Raw genomic sequence first — 23,914 nt, 5'->3', positions numbered from 1 at the left:
AAACTATGCAGGTGTATTGCTGATTTTGCATGTTTTTCACTGACAAAGCAACCCTGAAAGCCACCACAAAGCTCTAAAGGAGATTATTGATAAAAAGATAAAACCTAATGATTTTTAGCATATTAGTTTGAAGTAGTTGTATGTGTATGCTATTCTGTGTTGTTGTGCAAGCAACACAGGCCAACTGGTATTTCTGATTTCTGTCTCTGGTCTCATTTGTTTATACAAGTATAATTACAGCCATGTGAGAAGGGAACAGGAAAGAGACAGAATGAAAGTCAGAGGATACAGAGAAAGGGAGGATTTAACAGGGGGGCGATGGCCCAGACACATATGACAGAGATTTTCTCACTCTTTTGTTGTCCATTAGGTTTTTTTTTAATCCCTGTACTTCTTTATCTTTGATCCATTTGATCCATTTTACACCCAGTTTTATCATGTAATCGTGCTCCTAACATGTCATCTTAATTAGGAGGATTGCATGTTAATGTGAGGTGTGAATTTACACAGCATGTTGAGTAGACAAAGTGAGGACCTGGTGTAACACGGACAGATATGAGATGAGTGCAAATAGAGTCTCTGTATAGCTCTGGTCAGCAATCCTACTTCTTTTCCTCTTTGATGCAAAGAATTAATTTGGTTGGTCTGGGTTCGACTTTGAATTCCAGCGGACAGGACCAACAGCGGCTGTATATGACGCTGGTGGAGCGAAAACCAGACTAGTATCGATAAACAATATCCAAAATGGCGTGGAGTGGAGTAGGAATGCCAGTGAATGACTGTTGTGAGTTTTTAAGTGAAAACCTGTTGATCCAAGGTGTTTTGAGCATTTCTGCAGCTATCTTGGTTGATAAGAATAGCAACTCTTGGATGATTGTGCCCCATTTGGTTACTACATTCTGTATTCTATCGCCTTCGTGCAGGCGGCGCAGGTTTGAATCCTGACCTGTCGCTCTTTACTGCACGTCTTCCCCCCGCTCTCTACCTGAGTTTCCTGTCTAGCCACTTTCAAAATAAAGGCCACAAAAATCTTTAAAAAAAAAATGCAATAATCATCCCAGATCCCTTCAAATTGATTTTTTTGTTCAATTGTGTTTTTATTTTTTTGTCTTTTACTTATTTCTGTGGTTGATAAACTGCAAAACTAGTGTATTGCCACTATCTATTGGTATAGAGTGGTAGTTTGCCAAGTCACTGGATCCCACTAGGTCTGTCACTGTAATGAATATCAGACGGCTGGGCACATCAAGGGGGGGGGGGTCGGGCTGTTAATATTACAGCTTCCATGTTCCGCCTCAGTCATGCAAATGCAAACATGACTAAAGCTGAAAAACTGAAAATTTAGCATCACTTCAGATAATTGACATGTTTTTTGGCAAAACCCTGATCGTCAGAAATGACACTGGAATGATTGCGTTTTTGGCATATGTTGTGTATGAGTCACTGCCATAAAGGCTGGTATTTGAAAAGCATCCAGGCGAACCACAGACTACATGAAGAGAACAGGACAAGGCTTACGTAGGGCACCTTGTTGGCAGGAACTGATTCCACCCAAGCCCAGTTAATCTAAAAAAAATGGCAAACGGGTGTAATGAACAAGCCTGACAATCGGGTACAACACATTCAGTTCATCACAAATACCACAAACTATCTGTTTTACCTATTATTTTTACTTCAAATGTTTTGATTACTTAGGCTGAGCTCCAACCTTTAAGGCCAGGCAAGAGGGAGTCATGGCCGCCTGTTGTTACAATTAAAATCAAACCAAGCCATATTATATTTAGGACAAGAATTAATTGGCTCTCGTAGCTCTTTATTTACAGCTCAGGTTTCAAAGTCACTGAAAATGCTAAGTAGCAATGACAGCTACATGTTAACGTCAATCATATGGGTACATTTTGTTTCTTTACATAATTGTAAATGATGAGACACATGGAAGTTCTCCCTTCAGGAATATGTTTATTTCTACTGCAAAGTTGGACATGTAAGCATGGATATCAACCGCAAGCACCAATTGATCATTTCAATGTCAGACAAGCAAGCCGGATGACTCTTTTTACTTCAGATTTTATTTGGTTTCATTCTTTACCCTGGAGCTTGAAAAGATCGATTATCTTATGATCTTGTGAGAATCCCACTGGGCTACAAACAAAAGTATCTGGAGGACTAGGGAAGGTTGCTCCTTGATGCCCCAGCTGACTTATTTGTAATCATTCCAGAGTTGTGGAGCTGCCTTCGAAAAACAATGGTTACTTTACACTGGAGAAGCTTTTAACTTTGAATTATCTCCTGGACATCAGCACCTGTTCCACTACAGCCTTAGAAAAATACATTTCTGCTTAAAACCATGGCTCCTGATTGATGCGACACAGCCATCAATTACATTTCTTGCTAAACAAACCGCACAATGGTGTGTAGGTATGACACTTTTGCTGTTAAAAATGTTCACCCATCTTTAGTGAAACTAGATTAGTTTGCCTGAAATGCCCCTTTGCCAAAAGGATTACGCTATCAGGCGTATGGTTAATTTCCTCAAATGTACATAATTTACAGTTTAATTTGAGCTAATATAAAAAATGTGTTTTGTTTGTGCTGTTCTCCTCTGTCGTAATGGCTGTTTTTATGAAGACTATTAAATGGTTTGCCAGGCGCAGGTTCCATTGTTCACACACTTATCGTGTGCGAGGCTATTGTGTTGGGCTGTGCTTTTAGGCATGAGGGATTTGGTGTAAAGTTACGTAACACAAGAGAATTGAGTGACAAAAGTATTTGTTTGCATGTGTAGATGCGTAGTAGGAGATGGAATCCTGGCCAGGTGTTGTGACTTTCAGTCACTGACCGAGTGCCTATAAACATATCCAAATACCAAATACCTCCTGAGAACAAGAGCACGAACTCTGGCACAGATAGGAAGAGGTTTTGTAGTGTTCTGGTTGTCACCTTCTATTCCCCTTGTGCTTTTGCTCACACATTTCTCTTTTTGTTTTTCTTTCCTTCCTTCTTCCCCATGTTATGCTGCTTTATTTGGCAAATTTTGCAAACTGTAAGATGAAAAAAATGGTGATTCTTGGATTTATTTTGACATACACCCATGTTATGACCTTATTTTACTAATGAACTTCATTTAATTTACTGTATACACATTTATTTTCACTTCAGGCTTGCAAACAATCCAAAAAAGGAGGTGAATGAAAACAAATACACTAAGACAGACTCCCTCAGCTGGTCTCACGTGCATTAATACATAAGTCTTTGAGGGGTAAAGATGGCCAGAGGATTTTTTTGTACTTTTGTGAGAAAGTAATTGAAATGTTTAAAACTAAATTGCCAAACCAAGATAGGAAGGTATTTACAAATTTCTCCTTCTACGGTGCATAATATAATTAATTAATGGGTCCAGGTGGAAGATAAAGCTGGGCAGCCGTGATCTCCGATCCTTCAGACTGCACTGCATCAAGAACTTTCAATAATCAACCAAGGTTACGTTGGAAAACCTTTGTCAAGAACTACAATATTGAACTACATTCACAGATACCACTTAGGTTTGTTTCGTGCTACATAGGATCTCGAAATCATCTCGAAATGACGCTTCATGTTAACCTTGTCTAGATGTGGCATTGACGTTTCTGGACTCGGAGGCAACTGGAATGGACCAACTCAAAGAGGAAATGTAGACTGTGGTTAGATTAATCTATTCTTTTTGTGGATTGACTTGGCTCAGTGAGCTCCAGATCAAAGACAACGCCACACTCTGGTGGTATGGGGTGGTTCAGGTCCTTCAGGGGCCACTGTCTGGATGTTTTAAGTGTTTCCCTACTCAGCCACACCTAATTCGAAGGACTGGGTCACCATAAGTTTACCATCAAAGTAGTGTTGTTTCTGTCAGCTTGTTTCAATTTTAGTCTAGTCTTTAGGTCAAGCTATCATTTTAGTTTTTATTAGTTTTAGTCACGGTCATTCACCTTTTAGTCGTGTCAAGTTTCAGTCGACTAAAAGTCTGAGCATTTTAGTAGGGATGCCCCGATACCATTTTTTTCACACCGAGTACGAGTATTTTAATTGGTGTACTCGCCGATACCGAGTACCGATCCGATACTTCTACCACAAAAATAACTAGGCTAAAAATGCAATGAATTGGAAGACAGGTTTTATTTGCAACAGAAATTCAATTTTAAACAAAACTCAGCCCGCGGGGCTTTCCTCCGCGCTGTCTCGTCGCAGGTACATCAACTGTGCATGTGCGGTGCTTCACCTGAAGCCTCCGTGTGAAATTGTCCAGGACCATTTTAGTCTAGTTTTAGTCGACAAAAACTGATGACATTTTAGTCTCATTTTAGATTGTATTTAGCCAAACCTATTTTACGATTCAAACAAGGTTATCTTATTATTAGGACCCGAGCACTTACAGTGCGAAGGCCCTATTGTATCTGTAGGAATTTTTTTCTCGTTTTTCTTCTCTCGAAATGAGGGCCTTTTTGCTAGTGGGCGACCGATAATCGGCCGTGGCCGATTATCGAATTCGATATTCATAATTTTATTAATAATCGATATCGGCCCCCCCCCAAAAAAATAGAAAAAAAATAATTTCGATTTTTTTTTTTTTTTTTTTTTTTTAAGAAAATCGGCTGCATAAAGTGCATATCTTATATTTACATTTTTGAGGATTTAGCAGTGGCGGCCCGCCACTGCTAAATCATAGCCGCCACGCCTGAATTTTTTTTTTTATTATACTTTTTTTTTTTTCCATTAAATTACAGGCTTTTCTCGCTCTCTCGTCTCGTCTCGTCTCTCCTTCTCTGAGAGATAAAACAAGCGCACCCTCCCTGTTACACATGTCAGTCACGTGCTGTCGTGTGTGCATTATCATTGGCCCCCGACCAGCTGCTGGTGTCGGCGCTGCTGTCCGGCACCGCCGCTCGCTTTAACTTTTCCAAACTTGGCCTGTTTGCGCCATGAGCTCATCCGCGCGGTTGTTACGCGACTCTTTTCAAAGCAAACCGGTTTAGTAAAGACGGGAGGGGATGTTTTCTCCCGGAGCCGCTCAGCGCGACACGCGCAGCCCAGCATTTAGGCTGATTTATGGTTCCGCGTTACACCAACGCAGAGCTACGGCGTAAGCGCGTGTCGCCGCGTACCCTACGCCGTATGGTACGGCGTAGGTACTGCGTCGATTTAACTCGGAACCATAATTCAGGCTTTTCTCTTCCAGAGCTGAGAAACGTCACCTAGTGTTGCTTAAATGTGGCCACATGAAATCATTCACTATCATCAAAACAAAGTCAAACAAGACGACATGGCGTCATATTTCTAACAATAAATGAAAGTGATGCAAAGTAAAGGAGGAGAGGATGAAACATTGCAGTCCCTGCACCTACAATTTAATATAAAGGTGCTCTAAGGGGCCCCTGCTGTTCAGAGCAGCTCATCCTGGTAAAACCTGGTAAAACCAGGACCAGAACATGCATTTTTGGACATTTACTCCACAATAAATAAATACACAATAATATTATGAACCTGAGGGTTTGACTTGTGGTGTTCTTTGACTTATTGTTTACACTTTACACAGTTTGAGTTACAGTATGAAGATTCCTCTTATTTAAGTTCTCCCATGCAGCTTTGTTTTTATTTATCATTATTGAGGAATGCTGGTGTAAAGAAGAGGGATGGGGGGGGGGGTTGCATCTAATGTGATCATTTACTGAAATACTGCATTTTCTTTTTGTATTAAGAATGTTCTAGTTAAAGCAATACATTGCTCACCATTCATTTAAATGAATTCTTGTATTGAAATTTGTTTTCTCCCAAAAAGGTAAAAAAGGGTAATAATCGTATCGGCTGATATCGGCTATCGGTCTTTTTGATTTCCCCCTAATCGGTGATCGAAATAATCGAAAAAAAAGCTGATCGGTCGGACACTACTTTTTGCCCCGCTAAACGTGCCCCAAAAGTCACCAAATTTTGCACGCAAGCCAGGCCTGGTGAAAAATCTGATAGTTAATGGTTTGCATTAATGGGCGTGGCCTAATGGCTCAACAGCGCCCCCTAGAAAACTTTGTGCCTCAAGCCCCACAATACGGTTTGACGTACATGCACGAAAATCGGTACACACCTGTATTATGTGGCAACTTAAAGAAAAGTCTCTTGGCGCCATGGCCGAAACCGAACAGGAAGTCGGCCATTTTGAATTAATCGTGTAATTTTGGCGAAATTTATGCCATTCCTTCGGCAGTTAATGCGGCCCGAACTGTAACGTTCACCCAGGTGTGTTATACATGAAAATGTGCATCTCGATCCTGCGACGATGCGCATTACTTTTCTCAGTCAAAAACGTTATTGTGTCGACGATAGACGCCAAAAAGCGTGCCCCCCGTTCATCTGATTGGTCCATATTTGATAGTTCCTACATTCTGCCATAACTTTTGAATGGTTTGATATAAAGAGTCGTGGGTGGCGTCATCGGACTCAGTTTTGAGTCCTTGAACATAATTGGTGCAAATTAGCCCCGCCCCTTCTTCTGTTTGGTCAATATTTGATAGTCCCTCCCTATTCTCTGCCATAACTTTTGAACGGGTTGACATAAAGACTCGTGGGTGGTGTCATCGTACATGGTTTTGAGTCCTTGACTTTTATTGGTGAAAATTGCATGCGCGAGGGCCCGTTCATCGCTGCTTGCAGCTTTAATTATATTATTGTTACCTTATAGACTCCAGAATACATTAATTCCAGATACAGAAGATGCTCTAATTTGAGTTGACAACATATATTTTTTTTTTCATCTACGATATTGCATTATATATTTAATTATCGTTATCGTCACACAACCATTATTTTCGTTGCATGTCGTCTCGTTTTCCTCACGTGATAAAGGTTCGTTGACGACGATATTTAATCATAATTTTCGTTGACGAAAGCAACTTTACATCAAAGTCGGGCAGAGGTCCATTATTGACTCATTCATCTGAATCAGGTGTCTTGGAGCAGACAAACAACTAATGCATGCAGGACAGTTGCCCCCCGCCCACATATGCTGCCTAAAGTCCACATCTTTCCAAGAGAAGTCTTTGCATATTTCAGCAAGACAATGGTTGAGGAAAAAAAGGACTACTGGACTGAACTGCCTGCAGTCCTGACCTGCACTCATCAGAGAATGTGTGGGGAATCTAGAGAAGTAAAAGGCAAGAATGCTGACCTCATACTGTTGCACATCTTGATCTGAAACTCTTAATGACCTGGTATTTTCAATGCTGGAACATCTTTTTAGGGATGGGGAGACAGAATGGCAACATTACAAAGCAATAAAAACTTTGTTTTGGAATGTGTTGCAGGTTTAGAATTCAAAAATGTGTGTATATTAACAAGTTAAACAAAGTTGACGGGCAAAAAGACAGGAAACATCTTTGGTTTATATTTTATGCAAAGAGATTAAAGTCAAAGTAAGAGGTACAGCTTGTTTTTTGTCCCAACTTATTTCTGATTTAGAGTTTTATTTCACTTTGATGTCTTTTTTATTAACCCAACATCTTTCATCTTCACCTTTCCTTCATCCTTTCAGCATTATATTCTTCTTTTTTCCCTATTTCCCTTCATCTTGCTCTCTTCTTTCTGGAGTATTCTTTATTTGTCAGGGATACATGGATACATCCAGTCTCCAGACAGGCTGCTAGAAACTTTAGTGAGACACTTTATTGATTGCGAGCCAAATCGACATTGAGTAGATGCAAAGATCACTAAGCTCCTGTAACGCTGCACATATGGAGGAACAGGGAGAAACCGGGTTTCAGTTTCTTTACACCCTTCTGCCAAGTTTTATCCTGAAGTTTTGTACTCTCATGCCACTGGCAGGACAGTAAGGGCAGCATATTTTTATCCACTGTGTTTAGTACCTCACTGCTTCACCATTTATCAAATAAAATTTTACTTTTTTTTGTTATGATTTATTTAGCTGAACATGACACCATATTACTTGCACATTTCAAGAACAAACACAATCTAAATTAAAGCTGCAAGCAGCGATGAACAGGCCCTTGTGCGTGCAATTTGCACCAATTATTGTGACTCAAAACTGAGTCCGATGACACCACCCACGACTCTCTATAACCCTTCAAAAGTTATAGCAGAAAATAGGGACAACCAATCAGAAGAAGGGGCGGGGCTAATTCAGGCCAATGAAGGTCAAGGACTCAATACAGAGTCCGATGACACCACCCACATGTCTTTATCACAACGCGTTCAAAGGTTATAGCAGAGAAAAGTTTTCTAGGGGGAGCTGTTGAGCCATTAGGCCACGCCCATTAATGCAAACCATGAAATATCAAATTCATCACCAGGCCTGACTTGCGTGCAAAATTTGGTGACTTGGTAAGTGCTCGGGGCCTCAATAATGAATACATGTTTTCATTGTGTGGATATAGTGAATCTCAGTCCATAAAGTAAACAATTATCTTAGTAAAATGTTGGTGGTTTGTAAAAACAGATGGAAACTTTATATGGTAAACACGTTAAAAAGTTGCATGACCATTTATCGGACTAACATGTACCCAAGCATCGACTTCATGACTCTCATCACCAGTTGTCCTATGACAGGTGTTAAGCTAGTAAATTAACACAAATTTGCACTGGTTGATGGTTGGCTCATAAGCATCCGCCTAATAATCACCAGGTCTCCATTGTTGATCCTGAAAAACTTTGACCAAGCGTGGACGAAGAACATCTGAGGGTGTCCTGAAGTGTCCGGTACTGGAAGGTTAGCAAAACATCCTTTGTGTGTTGTGGCTTCTGGAGTGGGCTGGGATCAAGTCCAAACTTCACAGACTAGGCCAAAAACCAAAGGCCTAAAGAAAAAGAATTGAGCCACGTTTGATGGATATGGGTCTGGATTTAGTCAGCTCCACTTTCCTTGACGCAGTGCCGTCACACAAAGCCACATGTACTGAAGGACAAAGACAACTCAGCAGGCCAATTTTGGGCCAAACCTTCTCTGCTACCTTGGTTAACCATCATTTTGTTTACATCTGTGGGACTGACTTCCTCGAAACTCAGTGTGATGAAGGATTGAGACCTCATTGAGACCGACAATCTTAAGTACTATCAGTGGCTGGCAGTATTTATTAGATTGAGGGGAAAATCAAATGGTGGCTGAGAATCTGTGAGTAGAAATGGTGCTACAGAGACAAATAACTGGTGTTCCTGCACTCACTGCTCTGTTGAGTGTTCAGCCTCTTGTCTGTGAACTCTGGTTCGAATAGATACAGCAAATGCATTTTATTGTTGAGTTTCTAGAGAGGTTACTCATTGTTCCAACATTAACATTCATTTATTATGTAATGCCTTTATTACTGACCTGACTTGTGTCCTATGAAAAGTTAATGTATCATAGATTTTGTAATAGCCATAAAGCCTCTGAGAGACAGACATAAAGCCTCCCATTATGTTATCTGCTGAGTGTAACCCCTCGTTCACACTGAAAGAGTCACGGGCGTCCCGACGCCAGCATCTCGCCGCTTGGTGCATTCACACTGAAAGCATCAGTGCCTGCAGCGGGGCGGCGGTGGGCGTGGTTTCAAGCTGCGCTGCAGAACTGAAGGGAACAGTGGGAACAGCCTGCCCTACACATATAACTACACATCTTAATTTTCATATTTCACCATAGATCTCACTTTGGGACGCCTTCTTTATATTTTAGCGTTATTTCCGCGTAGATAAGAGTGAGTTTGATGCTCCTTTAACAAGTTTGGTCCGCGGATCAACATCAACCCAGCGAGCACTTGCGCCCGGTGGATGATTTATGGTTCCGCGTCACACCAACGCAGAACCTACGGCGTAAGATACGCGGAGACGCACACCGCACCGCGTCCCTACGCCGTCAGCTACGCAGTCGATTTAACGCAGAACCATAATTCAGGCGAAGCTGCAGTCTGTCTGCGCTGATCACTACACACCGGGTCGGAGCGGATTTAGTCATGATGTTTAACCTGAGTTTTGTGATTAATAAGCACGGGTTTTAATTATTTTTCGTTGGATCAATGTAGCAAATAAAATCGTTGGGACCATCCAGCTCCTCACCCATCAGATACGTGTTTCACGTGATCAGTTCAGGTAAAATGGCAGTCAAACCAGCAAAATGTCATTTTGCTGGATGAAATATATTAATTCCTGATAAAATAAGTTTGTTAGTGCACAGCTCTGCTCCTGTACGCATGTGAATGAGTGTACGTTTGTGTCTACATGAAAGTACAATCTGCATTGAGAGTTCTCGCTTCGGGAATCCCGGTGTGTGATTGGACGACGCCTCGGCGTCGCCGCTGCTCATTTGCATAAAGTTCAGATTTTTCAACTTTCAAATTGACGCGCCGCGCCCGCCGCCCGACGCTCCTGCCGCTCCCGCCGGTCCCGCCGCCCCCGCCGCCTCTCGACGCCCGTTTTTCATAGACAATGAATGGCAGCCAGACGCCTATGACTCCCGTGACGCTTTCAGTGTGAACGCAGGATAAGTCAAAGCTTTTGTTGAAGCTTTCTTGGGCAAACAAAAAGGCAAACATGAGGAACATAAAAACCGTATAAAGTGAATCCAAATACTTGTCTTACAGACAGTCTCGCACCCCTTGCTTGTCTTCTTTCAGAGGAATATTTAAAATACTCATTTAGATTTAGATTAATTTGACTTTAATTTCCTCTCGGTTGGTCATCAGCAAATGTGCACACCTCTTGAAAAGCAGATGTTTTGGCAGATTGCTGATCTGGGGCATACAAGTGTTAACACAATGCCAAGAAAGGGGGCCAAATAAACAATAGTCTTAAAAATACATTCTGCACATCAATGTGGCTGTGTTTTGATAATATTTCCAGAAAGATTAGAGAGCGATTATCCACAAGTTGAAGACTTCCAGACAGTGGCCAATCTTCCTAGAAGTTGACATCCTAGCAAGTGTACTGCTCTGAGTCATAGAATAAAAAAAAACTAATAGATGCATCTCAGATCCTACAGGACTTACTCAGCATGTTGAAAGTCCATGAAAGCACAATTAGAAGAAGGAAGAAAAAACAAGGCTTGCATTGAAGGGTTACAAGGAGAAAGCATCCTTTGTCTGATAATAACCTCGTCTTGGAAAAGCCTGGTCAAAGTCCAGATCTTAAACTGAATGCTGACACAGATGCTCTCACATGTTTCAGCCTGACAGCATTATGTCGCCTTGTCAAAAGAAGCTGGTTGTGCACTTCAGTTACACTCCCTCAGCTGGTCTCACGTGCATTAATTACTGGTTTGGTCTCGCTCTGCACTTGTCTAGCCTAGCGCATGTATGTCCCTTCTTTTCAGCCCCATGCAGATTTGCTACACGTCTCATTAATGCTCGCGGGGGGTGGTAGCGTATAGGCCACACAAGTGGGCTTGGGTCTGCAGGACCCCGGTTCAGGGAACCACTTTGGGCCCCTAAGCAAGGCCCCTAACCCTAACTGCTTCCCGGGCACTGTAAAAATGGCAGCCCACTGCTCCTAGTCTAACTTGAGATGAGTGTAAAGCAGAGTCTGCGATTTCTACATTGTGGGACAAAAGAGGTTTCTAAATTAAATTTGCAGCACACTTGTAAGGTCTCGCGTGCATGTCCACCCCTCTCATCCGGTCTCACATGTGCATATTGTTGGATGTGTCCCATCAACATTTGTTTCCTCGCGTTCACCCATCTTTTGTCCCTTTTTTTTTTTGTTGGTGTGTGACATAGCCCCTTGTCATTTTCCTAAATGATGAGCAGGGTGAGAGTCCAAAGTTCCGTTCACTGACAGCAGTGACATGATAGATCTTCTTCGGAGTAATCAAATTTCCCCTCAAATGATGATGAAACTGATATTTTACCATAAAAAACTCCTTTGTGCTGCTTTTAAATTTGTCGACTCTTCCTGTCATTTTTTGTTGGCACGTCGCTTCAAAATAATATTAGCAGAAGTGGGTTTGGCATCAGCCGCCTACTCCTGTGCAAATGAAATTAAGATCCACCCTAATTTCACTTCTCTCTGCAGAATGTTTACTCATTATGGTGATTAAAGAGCAGATGTAACAGTTTAGGCTGTGACATATTGGAGCAGCTTTAAATGCAGCTCTGAGAATAATGAGTACTGACTTGAGTCTGTACTGTAGCCTACTCACAGCCTCAGACACATACATGATAATGATGCACCACTGCAGGTTGACCTCTGAAATACAAAAGGAAGTAGTGTGAATGCCTCTGTACAACACCTCGACATATACCAGAACCATCATGTCTGCTTCCCATCTCATAGATGCAAAGTGATGCTCAAATACTTGTTTCAAGGCTGGCAAGTTTAGCGAATATAAATGTGTGTACGATGCCGAGATGGAGTCATAAAACAGCATCAGACATGGATGAGGGAACTCTAAAGACGTCAATCTGGATGAATTAATGGGTTGATTGGGAGAGGAGTGGAGGCAGATGGGTTGTACTACGAAGAGGGTCTCTGCTTTATCTCTCTGAGCAGTTTAAGAGCATTACCGTATATGGCCGAGCTGATGGAATAGTTGCATGTCTGCCAACTATGTGACACAGCCCATAGTCTATTTACATGGGAATGTCAACCTCTTTACATAAGGAACTTCCCCAAGTCTTTCTGGCCATCACACTTTTCACGCTTCCTCTCTCTGCAGCATTCCTGTCAGTCTCCACACTTCCTCAAGGAGTTGCGCTGATGCCAAAAGCAGGAGGAAGCCCCAAAGGATAAAGTGGAGTAAAATGCACAGTTCCTCTTGGGGAGTTTGGTGTTGTTATAGTGGAAGCGTTTTAGCTCAGACATGGATATTGACTCATGTAGTTACATAAGCATAAAGTGATTTGAAGTCACTTTTGGGTCACTTGGTCTCCATTTCCCACAGGCCGCTTTTGAACCGTATTAACCTTGAAAGCAGTTACCGTGAAAATGAAATAAGTACAAATAGCTGGTATTTGAACGTATGACAAAATGGTGAAGGGGATCTGTGTATGCGTAGGAAATGCGCATGTTTGATCTTGTGGCTTCACTTTTTGAAGGACACCGCTTGAAATTGGTTCTCAATGTGGAGGCTCATGCATTGCAGGTCTAGTCAGGTGTATTTCATTTTACGAAGCTGTTCTTTTAATATGACAAGATAAATTTACACCAGAGCAGTGAACCGAAGCCATTTCTACTGTATAAACATAGAGTGGATATAAAAAGTCTACAAACCCTTACTAAATTGCGTTTTTTTTTTAATTTCAAAGATGGAAATGTCAACAATATAAATGTCAGACTTGTTACATCTTTAATATGATACTCCAACAAACAAAAGAACAAAGAAAAAAAGGTACATATTTAATAACTGGGAATATTATTGAAAAAAAAGAACTGATTGAATAGGTCTTAACACCTTATACAAATAGGACCTTTAACTGTAATAAGTTAGGCCTATTGTTAAATGGCGTACACCAACCATCAACGTGATTTTAATTACAACCCGATAAAAGTCACCTGTAGTTGTAATTTTTTTACCTGACTGCATTCTGCTGAGAACCATGAGGGACAAAGACACTACATGATCTAAATCTTGAAAAGTACCAACCTTTAGAAGCATATTGAAGACATATTCCTTGGGGTACAGTCAAAACTGTCATCAATAAGTCGGGAAGATTTGGCACTGATATGGAGAAAATCCGGCCAACCCTGCAAAGTTAATGAGGAGAAGAGAAGAAAATTGATCATGGAGGCTACTGAGAGGCCAAAAGCAGGTACTGATCACTCCTTACAATGTGACTATTGTCTCTAGTATTCTGAACAATTATGGGCTGTAGAGTAGGGTGGCTGTTTCTGGCAAAAAGAGTACACAAGCCCATCTGAATAATTACCAAAAGATATATGCGACAAAATAGCACCAAACCTCCTGTTTTATGTCAAAAATCTGAAAATAAAGAGGAATTCCACATTCCAGCTTCACAATGATACAAATCAATCAAAATCAATCAAGAGATGATTTCAGAAAAAGGAAAGTCAAAGCCCTAGAATGGCCAAGTCAGAGCCCAGACATCAGTCCCATCGAAAAGCAGGGAAAAAAGAGCTGTACACAGGAACGTTAAGTTTTTTCTGTTAAAGCAGCACTATGTAACTTTTCAACCTTAATATAATATTTCCAGAGTCATTGTGATGGTACATCAACTTACAACAGGTTTAATGACACCTCTGTCATGGTCTGAGGGGGTCTGTATCGCCTTCACTGGCACTATGTAACTTCAAGGTGCATGGTAGGAACCCTTCCACACTAAAAAACTACAAATCCTTACGGCTTTGACTGCTTTACGGCATACGTCACTTCCCCCTCCTTCCCGATTCGTAGTCGAGACGAAAGCTGGGCGGGACGTGGAGCGCAGAGCTCAGGATGGTGGTGAGCTAAACGCGGAACTGTTATCATGGCCGAAGCAGCGAAAAAAACAAAGAAAATAAAAGTTTTATCGGAGGAGGCGGAAATGTGCGTCTCCATCCTGCGACCACGCGCAATTACTTTTCTTAGTCAAAAGCGTTACCGTGGCGACGCTAGACGCCAAAAAGCTCGCCCACCCTTCATCTGATTGGTCCATATTTGATAGTTCCCCAAAAGTCACCAAATTTTGCACGCAAAGCCAGGCCTGGTGATCAATTTGATATTTCATGGTTTGCATTAATGGGCGTGGCCTAATGGCTCAACAGCGCCCCCTAGAAAACTTTTCTCTGCCATAACTTTTGAACGGGTTGTGATAAAGACATGTGGGTGGTGTCATCGGACTCTGTATTGAGTCCTTGACCTTCATTGGCCTGAATTAGCCCCGCCCCTTCTTCTGATTGGTTGTCCCTATTTTCTGTTATAACTTTTGAATGGTTTGACATAGAGAGTCGTGGGTGGTGTCATCGGACTCGGTTTTGAGTCCTTGGCCATAATTGGTGAAAATTATCCCCGCCCCTTATTCTCATTGGTTGTCCCTATTTTCTGTTATAACTTTTGAATGGTTTGACATAGAGAGTCGTGGGTGGTGTCATCGGACATGGTTTTGAATCCCTTGACCATAATTGGTGTGAATTAGCCCTACCCCCTCTTCTGATTGGTCGATATTTGATAGTTCCTATTTTCTGCCTTAACTTTTAAATGGTTTGACATAAAGAGTTGTGGGTGGTGTCATCGGACTTAGTTTTAAGTCGTTGACCTTAATTGGTGCAAATTGCATGCGCGAGGGCCCGTTCATCGCTGCTTGCAGCTTTAATTTTTAGTTTATTTTTCTACTACTTTATTTACACTTATACATACATCACACTCCCTCCACAGTTGTTCATTACTGCTACTGTGAAACAGATTGCTTATTGTTTATAATAATGTATGGGATAACTGCTGTCACTATGCAAATGACAAAGTTCAAGAATTTTTCTATTTTCTGAAAGATGTGTAAATAAAAGTCTGTCTTGTTTTGCACAAATGTCTTTATTTTAAACACACAAAAACAACTGTACAGGAAAAAATGGAACAAAAAAAAAACAATATAAAAATATTTGCTGTAATCCTCATAAAGGTTCCATTCTACAGAAGACGGCAAACTCTGAAACCAGTGTACTGTCCCATTGGGTCTGGAAAGGTGCCTCTTATTTTCCAAATACAGCAGCTTGGTATTACCACTCTGTTGCCCACACCGAGGCGCCCATGCTGCCAGAGCACAAACTGGCGAAATGCTGCGTGTCGGTTCTGTCTTTGTGGGGGTTCAAACTCTGATGATGCAGAGGTAGATGTGTTCTCAGGAACAGCAGATAACTGATAAAACAAGAGACAGAATTGTTATGATACAAATGTAAATGTTCAATAAGAATCAAAATTAAAATGTTTTCACATACAGTCTTGGGTTTTGGTAATTCTAAAATTTCTGACAATATCAACAACAGACACATAGAATAATAATAGTGATCATAAAATTGTGTAATTCGCAATGAGGAAGCTTTATAAAATAATAATACAATTGAATAGAATTACAGCACTAGAGGAAAGAATGCAATGCAAAGAAAATGTATAGAACATTTCTAGTATTTTTCCTGAGAATTGTAAAATTGTGCAGGGCTGATCTGCAAAATATAAGGAATGGGCGGTCAGTTATTCACAGGTTATAAAGTATTTTTTCATTTTATCAGTAAGTATTTTGGACTACTAATTTATGGCTTAAGTTATGTCCCTCTAAAAAAATGTGACAGGTAAAAGGTGCAGTAGAACAAAACCAGAGCGTATGAGTTTGTAATTTGGGGTGCATTATCTCGCTGAAACAGCACAGGGGGGCAGGGGTGAGTTCACTAATAAAACCAAGTTGAACTTAGTGATTTTTCAACATCGTCATATTATATTGTTTAGCCAAAAATAGATACATTACCTCTTCGCTATCCATCCTGCAAACGACCGCTGAAAACAGAAAAGTAGTTTTGAAAGTCTGTCCCGTCTTCTCTCATTCACTATCAAAACAAATGCATGCGACGGGAGATCAGGATCTTTCCGGCAGTACGCGCTGGTGCTCATGGGAAACGTAGTGTTCTTTCCGGTAAAGCACTACCGCTTTTGTCCAACGGAGCCGCCAAACTCAACAAAAGCTGAAAGTTACATTGTGCTGCTTTAATACAGACTTATACACAGACTCAATGCTGTAATAAAGGCAAAAGGTATGTCCACAAAGTATTATTTGGGAGGGGTGTTTAGATTTATCCAATTAAGCTATTTTATTTTATCGTATTTCAAATACTCCCAGTAATTAAATATTAGATTTTTTCTCAGGATTTCTGTTCGCTGGTAAATTTCATTAAAGATATAACGTGTGTAGACTTTTTTCTATATCCGTTTTATTTACAGGCCGTCTGAAGGTGCAATAGTTACTAGTAGACTGTATTTCTATCACAGTTTGAGTGCAAAACTTGAGAAATATTTCAAAATGTTGGTAAAACTCATAGTTACAATCACAATGTTAGGTGAGAAAGTCTTTCAAAAAGTACTTCCAAATGGTGATGGAAGTCCACAATCTTATTTTGGCAGGTTACTTTCTATTTATACAACCACTCTCACCATCATATACTTATTAAAGATGTTTGCTATGAATTGTTGTAAAGGAAGTCCCTCATGCATGGAGTTGGACATGTCAGAGATTTCTAGGAGGTCATTGTCAACGATTTCATGAAAGAGCGGTGGATGCAAAACGTTTAGGATCACTTCAACGGCTCTTGATAAGTTACGTGAAGCAAAAACTCTTCTTGCTGTTCCTGCTTCATCGTGACCAAGGGAATCAGCTTGTGCAGAAAAGTGATGTTATGTCGCATCTCGATGGGAAAAAAGTGATTCAGTAGCAATTTGTGTGATTGGGTGAGGTCCACTTGCGTCTTTGATACACAGATGCTTCATCCATTGCATAGTTAAGTTTTTGTTTTTTTTAAATAGCCTGCCATTTTCCAAGTACTTTCAAGAGAAGGATCAAACCTCATTAACGTGACGCACCAGATGGTCTTTTTTACAGAACCATCTGGTGCTTGAGGTTAATGAGGTTTGATTCAGGGCGTGTCTTCTGATCAGTTTGTCCTACTCCCTTTTGAAATAAAATCACCCTTGTATCTAAATGAATAAGCAGAATCAGGTTAAGTCATTCTAAGTACCATGATTTTAAAACAATTGAGTTATTCTTCATTTCCTTGGTGGACTGTCCATTCCTATGCAATGCATATTCACTCCGTCCCTACTAGAAGTAGGAGAGACAATGGAAAAGCCCTTCTACGGAGCTTCCAGCTTAAGCCAGAGACAATATTTATCCAGCTTTGATCCCGCTCTGCTGAGGAAAATTGGCATCTGAAGACACTGGCTTCACTCCAAGTGTGGGCTCAGAGAAGTGTTTTTCTAATTTGTACCACGGTAAGACACAGAAGCCAAAACAACAATTCTTAATCCTGCTTCATGGAGGGAGGGCTTTTCCAGGCCTGAAGGCCATGAAATCAAAAAGGGGGAATCAATGATGTGATCAAATGATGGATTCAGCTATTTCTTGGTTCAGTGAAATGTCAATATTATGCTGAATGTACTTTGGGAGTTTTCTTTTCTAGCTTCTGCACTCAATCTGCCATTTCATCCCCTTCGTCTCTCTAAACTCTGGTTTCAACTTTTTTTTTTTTTTTACCCATTTTTGTTTTTCCTTTCTTGGAATATTCCTACCTTAGCGAAGACTGTCAGAGTGCGTATTAAATCTAATGACAGGTTTGTGCTAGAAAGATTGATTAACACAAAAATTGTTGACCAAAACAGAGCTCATTGAAAGTAAAGATATATGGTCCATGTTACTATGGTAACATTGAGACAAGTCTCCTTATCACACTGTTTACTATTGTGTCATGCAAAATCACAAGCTTAACATTAGATTTAACCACCTATCTAAGTATTTCCCACTTATTTCTAAGTTATGTTAGTGTACAATTAATGTATTTATTCAGACCTATTTGTTTGGTTTTTAATACGGTGAACAGACACTTTCACATCAAGTATTTAGTCCAATAAAACACACATTCTAGTACATTCTACAAATGCAGGATCCACTTTTAATGACGAGAGTCTTGTGAAAGTGTCCTGTAAAATATAATATGTTGACTAGTAACTACTGTATTTATATGTTATATAGAGTTGAACAAAGTCATTTTTGCATTGAAGAGAGTACGTGGATACGCTCTGAGTGGCCACAGCTCCATCGGGACTGTCCTTTGTCACTGATTCTTCTCATAATTTTCATGGGCAGAGTTTTAGTCGCCTCAGGATTACATCTCTGCTTTTTGCCGATTTGTGTAGCCCTCTTAGCGTCATTGAGCTGCGATCTTCAGCTCTCACTGAAGCTGTTCACACAGCAGGGATGAGAATCAGCGTTTCCAAATCTGAGATTGTGATTGTCAGAGAAGAATTGAATGCCCTCTGAATGATTGGAGTGATATGTAGCCTCAAGTGGGGAGCTAGTTGGTGGTTCCCTAATCTGGTTAGGATGCCTCCTGGACACCTGGGTTCTCATGTACAAAGAGTGAGTGGATTTCAACGTGAATCCGTGCGTGGAAGTCTTGCGTAGGCAAAAAAGATTTCAGATTCTCAAAACTGTGCGTACGCCCAAATCCACGCAGGTTTCTTTGAACATCACAATCAACGTGGATTTGCACTCCGCCCTGTCTCCTCCCTCAAGTAGATATATTTGAATATGATAATGAGGATAATTATCCATTAAAAAACGCTCATCTTAACAAGGAACTTGCAAAAACAAGTAAAACAAATTTAAAAACAAATCTGCTGTGAGCTGGAGACACTCCTGTCAAAAGTTGAGGCCTGGAAAAAAATATTTATTTGGGGGCATTTCTTCCGATTTAAGCTGCACTGCATTATGGGTAATGCTGTTCTTTGCTTTGTGTTGCGTTCCGTGAAGAGTTTTGGTTTTATTATGATTGTAAGGGTTTGTGAATGTTTATGGGCAGCGTTAGTGCATCATTACACTGCTTTTCTTGTTTGTATTTTAAGAACCAACACCAGAACTTAAGTTGGTGGATGAAAAACGGCTCCTCGTTCTGCTTTCTTGTCACACGTATTATATACTGACGGATTAAGACCAATGTTCATGTTTATTTAATCATACACATTGTGGATGTCTGCGATCACCTCTCTCATAAGTATAACAATGTGAACAATATATATTTATATTTAAAACATGAAGCATCACGATCTGATTCCTCTGCTGCAGAAATAAAGAAAATTGTGCCTACGGGATTATCGAGCTGCAAACGTGAGAAATAAAGAACAAAGTTGCTGTAACTCGGAGTGTTGCATCCGCAGGAGGAGAGACCGGTCTGGGTCTCGGTCCATCACCGGAGAAACACTTTCTGGATCCTGCAGCACCTGCAGCCGACTCGATATCAGACTCTGAAAGTTGCCTAAACATTCAATAAAAACTTCTTTCATCATTGCTGAATCACATCAGTTCGTACCAACCAATCTTTCTGTGACATGTTAGTTTTATTTTAAAAGACAACTTTACAGAACCAGTTCTTCGCTGCAAAATGTATTTTTAATGTTTTTCTGTCCAGACACAGTTATGGGATGTTAAGGATCTGGAGCCGGATTCACAAAACATTCTTAAGAAAAAAAATCTTCTTAAGTGTAATTTTTTTCTTAAGTTCAGTCTTAAGAAGATAAAAGAGAAGAAGTCATATTCTTGAAAAAAGTTCTTAAGTATTTTCTCAACTTTCTTCTTAAGTTTCTTCTTAAGAAAAAACTTAAGAATAAATGGTATTCTTGAAATAGAAGTTCTCAAATTTGTTCTTGACTTTTTTCTTAACTTTAAGACAACCTTGACCTGTCTTAAAATTTCTTCTGTGAAAAGGTAAGCCTCTAATATCACCTTTTTCAACACATTTGCACATGCACAAACAAAGACCCGCAATATTGTGGAGCGATGCATCGGTGTAGTGAAGTCTCGCTTCAGGTGCATCGACTGAATATAATGAAATGAATATTAATAATAATGAAATGAATAATATATATAATTTTGTATATGTATATACAAGTACGTAGAGGTGCACTAAATAAAAACCCAAACATATGTAGCTTAATAAAATAATATGAAATTCAATAGACGGATATGTTAATTTTAATACATTAAAATTGTGACGGCATATGTAGCTTAATAAAATGAAATTCAATAGACTGATATGTTCATTTTAATACATTTATTAACTGTTAGATTTAATCTATTAAACCAACATTTATCTTCCTAAATGATGTATTTCAGCCAGCGGTAATTCTCCACAGAGCTGCAGGTCAGTTGATTGGATCACTTTCTCCCCGGGACGATGACGTAGGTTGACCAGGCGATCACATCTGTACTCCGGCCGTGAGCTGCTGCTGCTCCGAGCCGGCGGCTCTTCTCATCCCCGAAAACATCCCAGCAAATTTCTTAACAGGCGTTATTTGGATAAACTGAGCCCAGGTTGGGGATCTTAACGGTTACTTTTACACCTGAAAAAATATTAAAACTTAATAAAGTGGCATATTAACAGCGTTACAGCGGAAATTAAAACAGCTTTTAGCTCTCGGCTTCCGCTGTCGTTTTGGTGCGAAATGCATTCTGGGATTCTTGGCTGCTACTGCTGTGTGAACGGTCTGCTGGAGCGGCGTACTGAATCGTTCATTTAGTATGCAGTATACAGTACATACTGATGCAGTATGTAGCATGTAGTAGTATACGTAGTATGCAATTTCGGATACAGCCATATTTTAAGAAGTTCTTAAGTAGGAAAAATAAGAAATTCGTAAGAAATGATAGTTCTTAAGACGGTTCTTAAGAAAATATTAAGGAATTGCACTTAAGAACTTTCTTATGAACTTCTTAACTTTAGATCTTAAGACATTTCTTAAGATCGTTCTTAAGAACATATTGGTGAATCCGGCCCCTGGCTTTTATCTCGAGTAGTCGTCCCATAAGGTCGTCATGGTGACAGAGATGTCCGACCCATTCAGCAGCTCCAGCTGAAAGCATCATGTTGGTCTGAACCGGAGCAGCTGGTCCAGTTCAGGGCAGAGATCCAGAAGGATCCTCTCGGTACCTAAACCAGCTGATGGTCCAGTCTTAGTCCTGGACCAGCAGATAAGTGTGATCTCATGCATCAGCAGGTTCCTCTAACGGAGCCAAGGCTGCCGTTGGGATTTGCGGGTTCCATCTTTGAGCTCCTGCCTTTAGTTGTATGTTCAGATCATGTGGTTGATTGTGAGATTGTTGCAGCTCCACTCGTGTGTAACTTATCTGGTAATGTCGGGACTGTCGTGTCCTTCACGTGTGGTCCAGAACTTATTGTTGACATCACGTTTCCTTATATTCTGCACTTCACTGCATCACCAGTGAGTGTCGCCAACGGACAAAGCCTCAGAAAGGTGCGTACGCCAGACATGATTTGTGCGTGAAAGACCGCAACTTTCCATGTTCAAATCACTCTTTGAACATCCGACCGTGAGCGTAGAAAGTGGCGTATGCACGTTTTTTGTGCGCCGCACGTTTTGTACATGAGGCCCCTGGGGAGGTGTTTCCCGTGTGTCCGACCAAGCATAGGCTCTAGTGTAGACCCAAGACTGGGGAGATTATCTCTCTTGGTTGGCCTGGGAATGCTTCGGTACTCCCCCAGAAGAGCTGTTGGAGGTGGCTATGGAGACAGAGGTCTGGGTCTCTTTGCTTATTGCTACAAAATGTTCTATACCTGCTTCATTCCATTCAGAGTTACAGTGGTCACTTGGACTCCCTACATCTTGGACACGTCACCACTCCATTACAGGGCTGATTAAGAAGCAAGAAGAGGTGAACCTTGAGCGAATTCACAGCAGTGTTCCAGTTAGTTCACATGGTACTTAGTTATCTTCCCCAAGTATATTCACCAAAGCCCGGCTTCTAGCCTAGCTGCTGACTTGCATAGACAAAGTGAGAACCTTACTATACACCAACTATTCATGCATTTCCACTTCTAATGTAGTGAACACCATGCACAACATTCAGAAAACAGTTATCCTATCAAACTGAGCCTGTCTTGACACTCCTCAGTGATTAGGAATAATCGAATCACTTCTGCCAGCATGTGTTTCCCAGATGCAGGTTCTTCTGCTGCATCCCTCCATTGATTACTCATAAACTACGGCATAACAACTGTGTCCCAACGGGATTCCCCTCAAACCCAACGGAAGGCTCACTGCCAGTCATACCTTTGGCATTTACATTCAAAAATCTTGAGTTTTGGCCATTTTTCAACTGACTTCAGAGGTGCTCATACACAGATTTTGGTACTTTCGAAACTTTACAGGTGACAAAGGCAGAGAAAACATGGTCCTTAGGGGGGGCCTGTCCATTTAACATTTCAAAAGTAAATTTCATTCTTCGCAGCTAAGTCAAGACAATGTTGTTTTTTTTATAAATCACTGAAGAGCAACCACAGACCAAAGTGCTTGGTAGGTGGTAAATGCAGTCCCTGTATAGGCTTTTAACTGTTATACCTCTCCTTGGCAGCTGCACTCAAAAAAATCCATCTTTATCATTATTATTTTGCCTTTTATTAAATAATGTTAAGATGCTGGTAGAATAATTAAATGATTGTAGAGTTATTCATTTCATGTTTTAAATTTTCTCCATCTGTTGCATGATTTAAAACAAGCATTTAAATAAAACAACACAAAAGTGCAAACATAAACCAGACATGCCACTACTGGGAGGAGCATCCTCTTTTGACCAATCACATCAGATTAGGTGGCATTAAATTAGTGCTAACGAGATTTATGCAATTCCTCATCAAACATACTTTCCCTCTTGATGTTCCTGCACCCATAATTACCCAGGAAATGGCCAATGAAAGGGGCAATTAGCAAATCAGGAGAATTTTTATCACATGAACAGCACTACATGTAAATGCATAAATTTTCCTTTAGGTAGTCAGCAAAGCATATATATATATATAATGTATTAATAAATATGTAAAAAGAGCAGATGTTTTAGACGTTTACTGTACTCTGGTAGATGTTACCATCATGCAAAGAGGGAACGACATAAGAAATAATCTTAGAGAAGTAACTATTCCTACAACTTGGAAATTAACTATTTCCAAGCCATTTGGATCAACCCAGAATTCAGCACCACGGCAAACTTGCTCCAAATTCAGTGTCTAATCCTCAGAAATATAGAAAGAAATACAAATGTGTAACTCAGATTCTACAGGCCTCTTTGAGCATGTTAAAGGCCAAAGCCCATGACAGCACAACTCGGAGAAAACTGAACAGGCACGGTCTGTTTGAAAGGGATGACAGAAAAAAGTTTCTTCTAAAAATAACATGGACGTACTACTGAGGTTTGCAAAACTGTAGCTGAACAAA

The 23,914-nt window shown here is 40.5% G+C and overlaps 1 protein-coding gene across 11 annotated transcripts in view; it reads left to right on the top strand.

Annotated features, from left to right (window-relative positions):
- The window catches only part of cacna1g (calcium channel, voltage-dependent, T type, alpha 1G subunit), a 367,678-nt gene that overhangs the window by 193,355 nt on the left and 150,409 nt on the right, over positions 1–23,914 (top strand). The gene's annotated exons all lie outside the window — the stretch shown is intronic.

Source organism: Cololabis saira, chromosome 19, assembly GCF_033807715.1.
Source record: "Cololabis saira isolate AMF1-May2022 chromosome 19, fColSai1.1, whole genome shotgun sequence".
Taxonomy (NCBI): Eukaryota; Metazoa; Chordata; class Actinopteri; order Beloniformes; family Belonidae; genus Cololabis; species Cololabis saira.
This window is presented reverse-complemented; position numbering and strand designations above follow the sequence as displayed.